The sequence below is a fragment of the Hypanus sabinus genome, chromosome 31, assembly GCF_030144855.1.
Source record: "Hypanus sabinus isolate sHypSab1 chromosome 31, sHypSab1.hap1, whole genome shotgun sequence".
NCBI lineage: Eukaryota > Metazoa > Chordata > Chondrichthyes > Myliobatiformes > Dasyatidae > Hypanus > Hypanus sabinus.
The window spans coordinates 4,630,562-4,641,147 of NC_082736.1; the positions used below are offsets into that span (position 1 = coordinate 4,630,562).

At 46.1% G+C, this 10,586-nt stretch overlaps 2 non-coding genes across 2 annotated transcripts; both read right to left on the reverse strand.

The window, feature by feature from the left end:
• Positions 1 to 9,120: 9,120 nt before the first annotated feature.
• Positions 9,121 to 9,194, reverse strand: trnan-guu (transfer RNA asparagine (anticodon GUU)). Its single transcript has one exon. It is a non-coding gene; the product is annotated as a tRNA-Asn (tRNA).
• A 128-nt stretch (positions 9,195 to 9,322) lies between these two features.
• Positions 9,323 to 9,394, reverse strand: trnam-cau (transfer RNA methionine (anticodon CAU)). The gene has a single exon. It is a non-coding gene; the product is annotated as a tRNA-Met (tRNA).
• Positions 9,395 to 10,586: the final 1,192 nt, after the last annotated feature.

Below are 10,586 nucleotides of genomic sequence, written 5' to 3' on the forward strand. Positions count from 1 at the left end.
CACAGGAGTGCCTTTCTTCGGTGAACTACCACACCCAGACAAAGGGTAGACACACATATGGTATTCACAAAGGCCTCCCCTCACCAGAGAACCCACTCTGGTGGATTAACTAAGTGACAATCACACTTCTGTAGCCGAATGGAAACAAACTCACCCTTACGGGCTACTTAAAGAGAGAGTCTAAACAGTGATCTCTTTGTCACTACGTTTCTTCTGTTTCAAACTTTCCTCTCCTCTCTTCCTGCAAACTTGTTCTAGTTGCAGCAGACTTGTGAGAGTCATTAGTCAATACTCTGGATCAATCTTTAACTCACCCCTCTTGGGCTACTGAAAGTTTAAACCAGCGACCGACTCACTGGTGTCTTTCATTGACCGAATCCATCTTGACTCTGAGCATGTGAGTGTCTGGGTGTCTGTAAGAGGAATCATCTGACCTTACTTATTCAAAGCAAGCCACGAGAAACCATCTCAAGCTGCTCACCAGAGCAACCCAGCCACTCTGCCGTCAGTAGAAATCCAAAAAAACAAAAGTCAGTCTCAATTCAAGCAACAGAACGCAGGGGTGTGTAACATCCCCAAATGCATACCATACACTTCCTTATGCTATATACCATGCTACGTCTCTGCCTGTTCTCCTAATCTGCCCATCCCCCTGCAGGCTCCCTGCTTCCTCAATACTACCTCCCCTCCACCTTCCTTTGATTCATCCCACTTGCCTGCATCATATATAATATATTATCATATATGACACACATCCCTCTGAACCTTCCCTATGCCTGTGCCCACTGAAATGCCTTTAGAAATGTTGTAATTGCTCAATCTTCATGACTTCCTTGGCAGCCCATTCCACCCGCACTGTATGTTTACTCTCTGTATGAAAAAACTGTCACTCCTATCCCCTTTAAACATCTTCCCTCTCACCTTAATCTCTGCCCCATAGCATTAGACTCCCGTTCTACAAAAAAAAGACTTTTGACAGCTCACACACCTCTGCTCTCAGGACACCTTGAAGCAAGTGAAGAAGGGCGTTGCAGATTACAGGGGATGTTGGTCGGTGAGGGAAGCCGACCACAGCACGGCAAATGCATTTCAATACAGACCAGGGCGAGACAATGCGTATCAGAAAGACAAGCCAGTGTGGGACTCACACTACAGGGCATTAGGGAATCAGTGACTGACGAGTTTGGGTGTACAGTTCATTGAAAGTGGTGTCACTGGTCGACAGGGTGGTGAAGAACGGGGTTTAACATGCTGGTTTTCATTGTTGGGGATTGAGTATATCAGCTGCGATATTATCTTACGGTTGTGTAAGTGACTGGAGGCCACACAGCTCTTGTCACTGTCATAGGAAAACTGGTTAAACTGGGAAGAGTGTAGGAAAGAGTTCCAAGGCCTTGTTTCTTCTCAAGTGCCGGGAGAGAGTGAATGTGAGATGGCAACACTGATGGAGGTAACTCCCCTTACACCACAAAGCCCAACACAGGAGGTTCCCCGTCAGTTAAGTTGACTGTGGGATCCTCTGGGAGGGGTAATGTAGAGGGAGGGAATTGTCTGGGGAATGGAGAGAAAAGAGACTATATACGGTACAGAAACTACCTGGTAACTTTTCTGCCTGTCTTCAGTGAGGTACCCGCATGTCCCAGTTTGGTTCTTTGTCAATAAACCATCTGAATTTGGCGGTTGTAGTAAAGTAAGAGCAGAGCTGGAAGATGGGAGGCAGTTCTCTTCTCTGTCACTCCAACTAAAGCAGCATGTCTTGCAGAGGTAAAGGAGACAAAAGATTAGCCAAAGGCTGCAGAATCTTATCTGTTGGTATCAGGTCTCCCTTTGCAAAGCTGGTGAGTTTGCAATGCTAGTTTGTTCTGTGAGAACCCTACTTCCAGCATCTGAAGGTTGTTGTGTCACCATCAACCTATCATGGGCTCAACCAGAAATGGGACTCGTTACTAAATGGGAGACCCTAGTGATTAAACTGAGACAATGAAACCCCATTGACCAAAACAAGTAAATCAGTTTGTGTGAGAACTAGGATTCCCCACTAAACAATCCCGAAGTCCCACAGGGGGAGGTCAGAGGGATAATGTTACAATGGCGTAATGAGCAGAGAGTGACAGCCCTTTCCTCTGCTGTTACTCGCTCTTAAAAGAGCCTTTTGTTGTGTTTGGCAAGGCCGATTTAGACATTCTACCCACAGCTCACCAGGTAAGCCTCACTTGCCTCCTGCAGGGCCATGACGGCCGAGCTCTGGAAACGCAGATCGGTTTTGAAGTCCTGAGCGATCTCCCGGACCAGGCGCTGGAAGGGAAGTTTGCGGATGAGCAGCTCGGTGGATTTCTGGTAGCGCCGGATCTCCCTCAGAGCCACGGTGCCGGGCCGGTAGTGCCCCAAGAATACGGACTGACACAGATACCTGAGGATATTTGGTGCTCCTTTACATTTATCATTTATTTTACTAATACGGTGCTTCCATGTCAGCTTATTATCCAGCCACATGCCGAGTGATCAACCTACTGACACTTCAAGAGATTGACCACATCATTTCAAATCAGATCCTCTTTGTAAAACACGTATTTCAGCTACTGAAAGCTTAAGACCCCATCTATCTCCCCACTGTTCAACCGTATTAATCACTAATCACATTCTATTTACAACTGAATTGAAAGCTTCATCGTCTGCAAAAAGTGATTTACACACCCCAGTACCTACCTCAGATAAAATATCATTAATTATCATATTAAACAATCAAGGGCTACAAATACTATCTTGTGGGGTCCCATTCTCTATCACATAGAAGCCCAAATATACCTTACCCACCCTTACCTGCCTAGAATGCACAAATTATGTAGTCTTCCTCTCACTCCTAATTTCTATGCCTTAATCCTTTCATAACATATCATATGCTTTTACTATACAAAAAATACTGCAATTATAACTTCATTTACATGTGCTTTCCTAATATCATCTTCCAAACATGAAACTGAATCTAATGTCATCAGCCCTTCTGAAATCCGCACTGATAAAATGCTGTATCACCTCTGTTTTCCAAAATATAATTCAACTGTTCTATTATCATACATTTAATACATTTACGCAAACAAGGTGGGACGTTAGTGATGTTGCTCTATAACTAGAAGGATCCTACTTGGGTTTCCCTGGTTTCAGAACAGGCACTACCACCGCCATTTTCTATGAAGAGGCCAAAACTCCAAAGAGATTCAAAAATGTTAATATTATCTCGAGAGTTATAAGCCATGTGTTTAAACATTAATAACATATTTAATCCATTCCTTGTGCCATCTGACCCGTACTATTAATAGCTTTCTTAAATTCACACAAAGCCAACTCTACATCTCTATCATTGCTTCCAACACATCAGATTTTTCACGTAAAACCTCATCCCTACATTGTTTTGGCTCTTCACTTAACTTACCTTAGAACATAGAAAACCTACAGCACAATACAGGCCCTTTGGCCCACAATGCTGTGCTGAACCTGTGCTTCCTTTAGAAATTACCTCAGGTTACCCATAGCCCTCTATTTTTCTAAGTTCCATGTACTCATCTCTTAAAAGACCCTATCGTATCCGCTTCCACCACCTTCACCATTCCACGCACTCACCACTCTCTGCGTAAAAAGCTTATCCCTGACATCTCCTGTGTACCTACTTCCAAGCTCCTTTACACTGTGATAGTCATTTCAGCCCTGGGAAAAAGCCTCTGATTATCCACACGATCAATGCCTCTCATCATCCTATACACCTCTATCAGGCCACCTCTCATCCTCCGTCGCTCCAAGGAGAAAAGGCCACAATCACTCAACTTATTCTCATAAGGCATGCTCCCCATTTTGATTATGAATTGCAGCAGATGATCGTGCAGTAACTGAACTTTCTCTATTTCAGGAACAATCGCCTTCTTTAATCAATACAGGAATGGTATTAACCCCATGAATGCTGTCCCCCTCCCGACTTTCTTAATCATTCCCCAAACATCTCCAATTTTTATATCCCATCCAATACTACCACAAGAAGACCCCGAGTAAACCTTTGTCACAACTTCCACCATTTTCCTCTCTACAGCCTGTGCCTTTCATACTTAAGAGGGCACTCAGAAAGCAAAACTCTCCAAAGGACTTTATTTTTCCCCAAATTGCCTCTGCACACTCCGCCGTCCACCATGGTTCCTTCTTCCTATTAATACCGTTTTTAAACAGGAGGCAATCCCGCTGCAGTTTGATGAATAATAACCTTTCATTGCAGAAATTTATATCAGCTAACACATTCAGCCCTGACAGACGTTGATCATGTAAAACATCTCCCAGTTTGTTTTCCCAAAATTCCAAGTCCTAAAAGTGGTCTCCTGTCCCTTATCTACCTCCAAACCCAAGCTTATGAAGATAGGAAAATCATCACTCCCTGATGCTTCATCACCCATGACATCCCGCTCACTCACTCCAGCCAGAATGTTTGAAACTGAAGTTAAATCTACAGCAGTTTCCAAACTACTCCAAACTATTATGAATATTAAACCCATACCTCTCCCACTATTAAGACATACAAGATGCAAAATATCTAAAAGTTCTTCTACAATCAAACAATTTTATGAACTCTATGCATTAAAATCCCCAACCATACAACCCTTAGTGAGCTAGGGCTACATATACTCTCCAACAAATCAATCCAACCTTTCCACAAGATTTAATACTCCTACCTGTTGAATCAAATCCTTCCTCTATAAACACCTCATGCACTTCATTCACATCCACCACTCTTATGTCCCATCCTTTCCTTTATTTAACTTGCAACCTCACCCCCTGTACCAACTAACTAACCTAACACATGATTACAATGTAATCCTGCAAAGGAATGTGATAACAGCCAGGTTTCATATCGGGTGAATTTGGTTAATCAGAAATAAACTTCTGAATGTCTTGACCATCAGACTTCTGTCATTCCACTGGAATATTGGTGCGTACCTGCACTAAGGGACTGAAGTACAGACAGCCCACCCATCGGAGCTTCATTTACAGTTTCCCACATAACACTAGTTATACCTGGATACTTCTCAGCACCATTCACAATAATTTTAATTTTCTCGGTACAACCAGATGTCTGAACAGCACAATTCACAACATCATTTATTTAACATCAGAAACTTCATTTTACCAACTAGCAAAGTATCTGTAGTAATGGACCTGCGATACGACACTCGGCCACTAACTTCACATCCTGTTCTCTGACTGGCAATACTTTTTCAACATCTGGTTTAACTTTTTGCAAGGCCTCTGCTTAAGACGCACTCAACTGCGTTTTAACCTGTTGAACTTCAGCTGCATTCTCAAGCGCCACACATCCTCCTTACAAGCTGCACTATGTTCTCCTCGCAATTAAACTTTGCACCTTCGCAATCTTCATACTTCTGTTGCCCACCGCACTCACTACACCTTAGCTTCCCATGACATACTGCCACAACATGCCCAAATCTCTGGCATTGTAAAAATCTCAGCGGAGGAGGAATATAAGCTTGTAAGTTAAAACGAACATACCCCAGACTAACTTTATCAGAAAGCCTCACGTCATCAAAGTATATCAATAGTTTAGCTTTCCCCCCTTCCACCACTTCAGACTACGGTACTTGCAATCCCTTTACCTTCTTAACCTTGCCTCCCAATCAGAATCAGACTTTAATGCCAAGTACCTGTACACATACAAGGAATTTACTTCCGCCAGATATTGTCTCTCTGCTCATAACAATAATAATGATAAATATAAATGAAAATATAGATTATACATACAAGTAGTGCAATCCAAGTAATAGTTAGCCGACAGTTAACCGGCAGTTAACTGTTCAGCAAAGTGACCGCAGTAGGGAAAAAACTTCTCCAGTGCCTATTAGTCTTAGTCTGGAGGGATCTGAAGCGCCTACCAGACGGAAGCAGTTCAAACAGTCTGTGCGCAGGATGGAAGGAGTTCTTTATGATGTTCCCCGCCCTCTTCTTCAACCTGGAAGAGTACAGGTCCACAATAGAGGGCACGGAGGCTCCAATGATGCACTCGGCAGTCCTCACTGTGCGCTGTAGTCTGGTTCTATCCTGCTTGGATAGAATGGGAATTCATTTCTTCTATCAAAATCTGCACCCGAACACCAGTTCTAACACTCCTGATACCTCAATTTTCATCAGGCAACATGTACACTTCTTTCTTAACCGAATTAAGTCTTAAAACGCAACGCCCTTTCGCAGTTTCTTATCCTGACCAACGATTAGCACATCACCTCCTCTTAGGGTCTGAGCCCATCTGTACTCCCAGAAGCAGATCCAAAATAAGGGAAACCCTGCAGATGCTGTAAATCCAAGGAACACACACAAAATGCCGGAAGAACTCAGGGCTGATGAATGGTCTCGGCCCGAAATGTCGACTGAACTCTCTCCCGCAGATGCTGGCGGGCCTGTTGAGTTCCTCCAGCATTTTGTGTGTTGCTGCAGTTAATTTAATGGAATTCACAGAAGGCTGTTCTGGGTCAAATTTATACAATACCCTGCAGTCTTCTTTCCTTTTTTTAACAAAATATCCAGCCGTACAGCTCCATTACTTGAAATCATTCCAACATTAAATTACGTTTTCCGTTTTCTAGATCTGCGTTCAACTGCATTCCAGCCGCCTCCCACACTCACCCGAACTCTTCGTGTCCTGCCGAAGGGTCTCGGCCTGAAACGTCGACAGCGCTTCTCCCTGTAGATGCTGCCTGGCCTGCTGTGTTCCACCAGCATTTTGTGTGTGTTGTCTGTCCTGACGAAGGGTCTCGGCCCGGAACGTCGACAGCGCTTCTCCCTGTAGATGCTGCCTGGCCTGCTGTGTTCCACCAGCATTTTGTGTGTGTTGTCTGTCCTGACGAAGGGTCTCGGCCCGGAACGTCGACAGCGCTTCTCCCTGTAGATGCTGCCTGGCCTGCTGTGTTCCACCAGCATTTTGTGTGTGTTGTCTGTCCTGACGAAGGGTCTCGGCCTGAAACGTCGACAGCGCTTCTCCCTGTAGATGCTGCCTGGCCTGCTGTGTTCCACCAGCATTTTGTGTGTGTTGTCTGTCCTGACGAAGGGTCTCGGCCGGAAACGTCGACAGCGCTTCTCCCCGTAGATGCTGCCTGGCCTGCTGTGTTCCACCAGCATTTTGTGTGTGTTGTCTGTCCTGTCGAAGGGTCTCGGCCCGGAACGTCGACAGCGCTTCTCCCTGTAGATGCTGCCTGGCCTGCTGTGTTCCACCAGCATTTTGTGTGTGTTGTCTGTCCTGACGAAGGGTCTCGGCCCGGAACGTCGACAGTGCTTCTCCCTGTAGATGCTGCCTGGCCTGCTGTGTTCCACCAGCATTTTGTGTGTGTGTCTGTCCTGACGAAGGGTCTCGGCCTGAACCGTCGACAGCGCTTCTCCCTGTAGATGCTGCCTGGTCTGCTGTGTTCCACCAGCATTGTGTGTGTGTGTTCCTTCAATTTCCAGCATCTGCAGATTTCCTCGTGTTTGCTCTTCATTTCCAGACACTCGCCCCTCTCCACCTGAACCTACATTATTTCCCATCAGCGCCACACATTCACAGCCAACACCACCGACCGCTGCCGCTCCCGAGCCAGGGGGCAACTCGGACCCTCTTCATGTCCTGCTGTCAATCAGACCTGTGGGCGGGGCCTGCACACGGTACAATGACGTCATAAACTTTAAGCCCCCCCCCCTTCCTCGTTTCACGCTGAGCGTCTGTTCGGAGGGTCCAGGGCTTCGGGAGGGGCGGGGTGGTTTCAGACCCGGTCCGCGTGGTATCGTTCCCTCCAAAGTGCGTCAGCCGTCTTCTCCAGACAAACTGAGAGAGTGGGCAGGAGAGCGGGAGTTCATATCTCACCGCAACAGCCCCGGCCCAATGTGTTCGCCCGTTCCGGGCTATCTGGACACTAGATTGCCCTGCATTCTAAATGACCGTTTCAATCCCGTTTGTTCTGTTCAAAAATTCTCCTGTGTTTCCAGTTTCCGTTTGAAGTAGGATAACGGTGATACCAACCACTGAACTAACGAGGAATAAACAGGAGTGTGCATTTATTTCTCACTTACTGATTCGAACTCGGGACCTCTCGTCCAGCGTTGATGCCACTCCGCCGCCAGCCGGCCCCGTGAATCGCAACAGGAAAAATAGAGCTGAGATCGCAGAGGGGGAGCAGTGAGAGAGCGTTTCACTGAACTCTCATCGATGGGAAGATTCAAACTTCTTCAGAGTAGGCATCCCCTGTTGACATCAATGGATCTGGGGTTGAGAGGGCGAACGGCTTTAAGTTCCACGGTATACACATCAGCGAGGATCTCTCGAGGTCTGTACATACTGGCTGCGTGGTGAAAAGGGCGCCTCTTGCACCTCAGACTGCTGAAGAAATTTGATATGGGTCTCCAAATCGTAAAGACTTTCTACAGGGGACCATCCTGTATGGATGCATCACTGCCCGGGATGGGAACTGAAATTCCCTCAATCGTAGGAATCTGCAAGGAGCGGTGCGGGCAGCCTAGCGTGTCTGTTGATGTGATCTTCACAGTATTCAGGACATTTACAGAGACAAGTGTGAAATAGGGCCTGAAGGATCGTTGGGGACCCGAGTCACCCCAATCTCAAACTGTTCCTGCTGCTCCCATCCGGGAAAGAGTCCGGCAGCATAAAAGCCGGCACCAACAGGCTCCAGGACAGCTTCTTCCATCAGACCGATTTATTCACGCTGAAACAATCGTATTTTTATGTTATATTGGCTGTCCTGTTGTACATACTATTTATTACTTATTGCTATAAATTGTATATTTATACGGAGACGTAGCGTAAGGATTTTTTCTCCTCATTCATGTGAAGGACGTAATTAATGAAGTCCATTGAATTCAATTCCACGGAAGAGACTTCACAGTGTAGCAGTCGAATCACAGACGGGAATGTGTGCAGATGCTGGAAATCCAAGCAACATACACAAAATGCCAGAGCAACTCAGCTGCTTCGTGATCCTGAAGAAGGGTTTCGGCCTGAAAAATCGACTATGTACTTTATTCCACAGATGCTGCTGCACATTTTCTCCTTGTACGAGAGAGAAAATAAAAGTTAGGGATCACCAGCGTCCCTGGGTGGGCTCGAACCACCAACCTTTCGGTTAACAGCCGAACGCGCTGGCCGATTGCGCCACAGAGACGAGAACTGAAAAAGAAAGAATAAAACACAAATTTCATTTCAAACTTCTTGTAATAGCTGCAGAATGTGATACATTGGTGTTTTAAAACACAAGGACGAATATCTCCCGCTGCCAACGGAGAATAAATTTAGCAGAGGATGGTTTCGATCCATCGACCTCTGGGTTATGGGCCCAGCACGCTTCCGCTGCGCCACTCTGCTACGGAGAGTGTGCTCAATTGTTGAACTGTGAATGCTGTGCAGAGTTTAGTTTCTATATGTGTGTGTGCGTTTATGTCTGTGTCTGTATCTGTACATGTTTGCGTCTGGTTCTGTGTCTGTTTCTGTCAAGGTCTGTGTCTGTACATGTCTGGGTCCATTCCGTCTTTTTTCCCGTTTCATATCCACGTACCCTTGTTTCTCCTCTCCCGTTTTCTCCACCTTCCCTACTCTCTGACCCACCCAGGTATTCTCTCTCTGCCGTTTATGCTCTATCCGTCTTGCACCTCGGTCCCGATATTTCCCCCACTGAAATGCATTTTACATTATTTAACTGTCCAGACGAACAATTCATCCCACTGGTCGGCTTTTTTAAAAATAAATAACGACGTTTTAACCGGAGGTGCCATTAAATTCCTAATCCAGTCCTGATGATTGAATGACTGTCCGAGTTCCTTCAGTGTTGAACTAACAGATCAACTAGTGAAGCGGAACTCGCGACATTAATGTACTGCAAACACTGACATCAAATGCAACAATTCCTCCTCCGGGATTAACTGTTGCTGTCCTGTTCAGACCATCACAGCCGGACCGGTTAGTGACGGAAGGGGAGATGTGGAGGACCGCTGATGCTCCGCCCCTCCCTGCCACACGGGAGGGTTTCCCATTCCTGCACCAAAGCGGTGTGACGGACACAGTAAAGGTCGGGTTTTAACTCTCCCACGTAGGACGGTGTAAAGACAGACTGGCAGTTGCTTATCCCGTGGCCAGCTGAGTTACTCCAGCATTTTGTGAATGTTGCTTTGAATTCCAACATCTGGGATTTCCCGCCGATGTTTCAATTCACTGGAGATGCCGAGTGTTGAATCCCGGACTTCATACAACGAAAGCATACGAGCTCTCATTGAAATATATCCGGTTTGTAAAACCTACTGTAAATCCTCTTTCTGAGTCACCGATCACAAAGAGCGAACGTTGAAAGGTGGAAAACAGAAGTTGGAGGAGATATTCAGTTTCTCCAAACTGCTTTCGCCTTCTCCCCTTACCTGCCAATGCCTCCCTCTGGTGGTGCTCCTCCGTTGAGTTCGTCAATGGCCTTCTGTCCTTCTATCAGACTCCCTCTTTTCCAGTCCTGTGTCTCTTTCGCCAGACAACTTCCCAACTGTTTGCTTCACCCCAGCCCCTCACGGTTTCA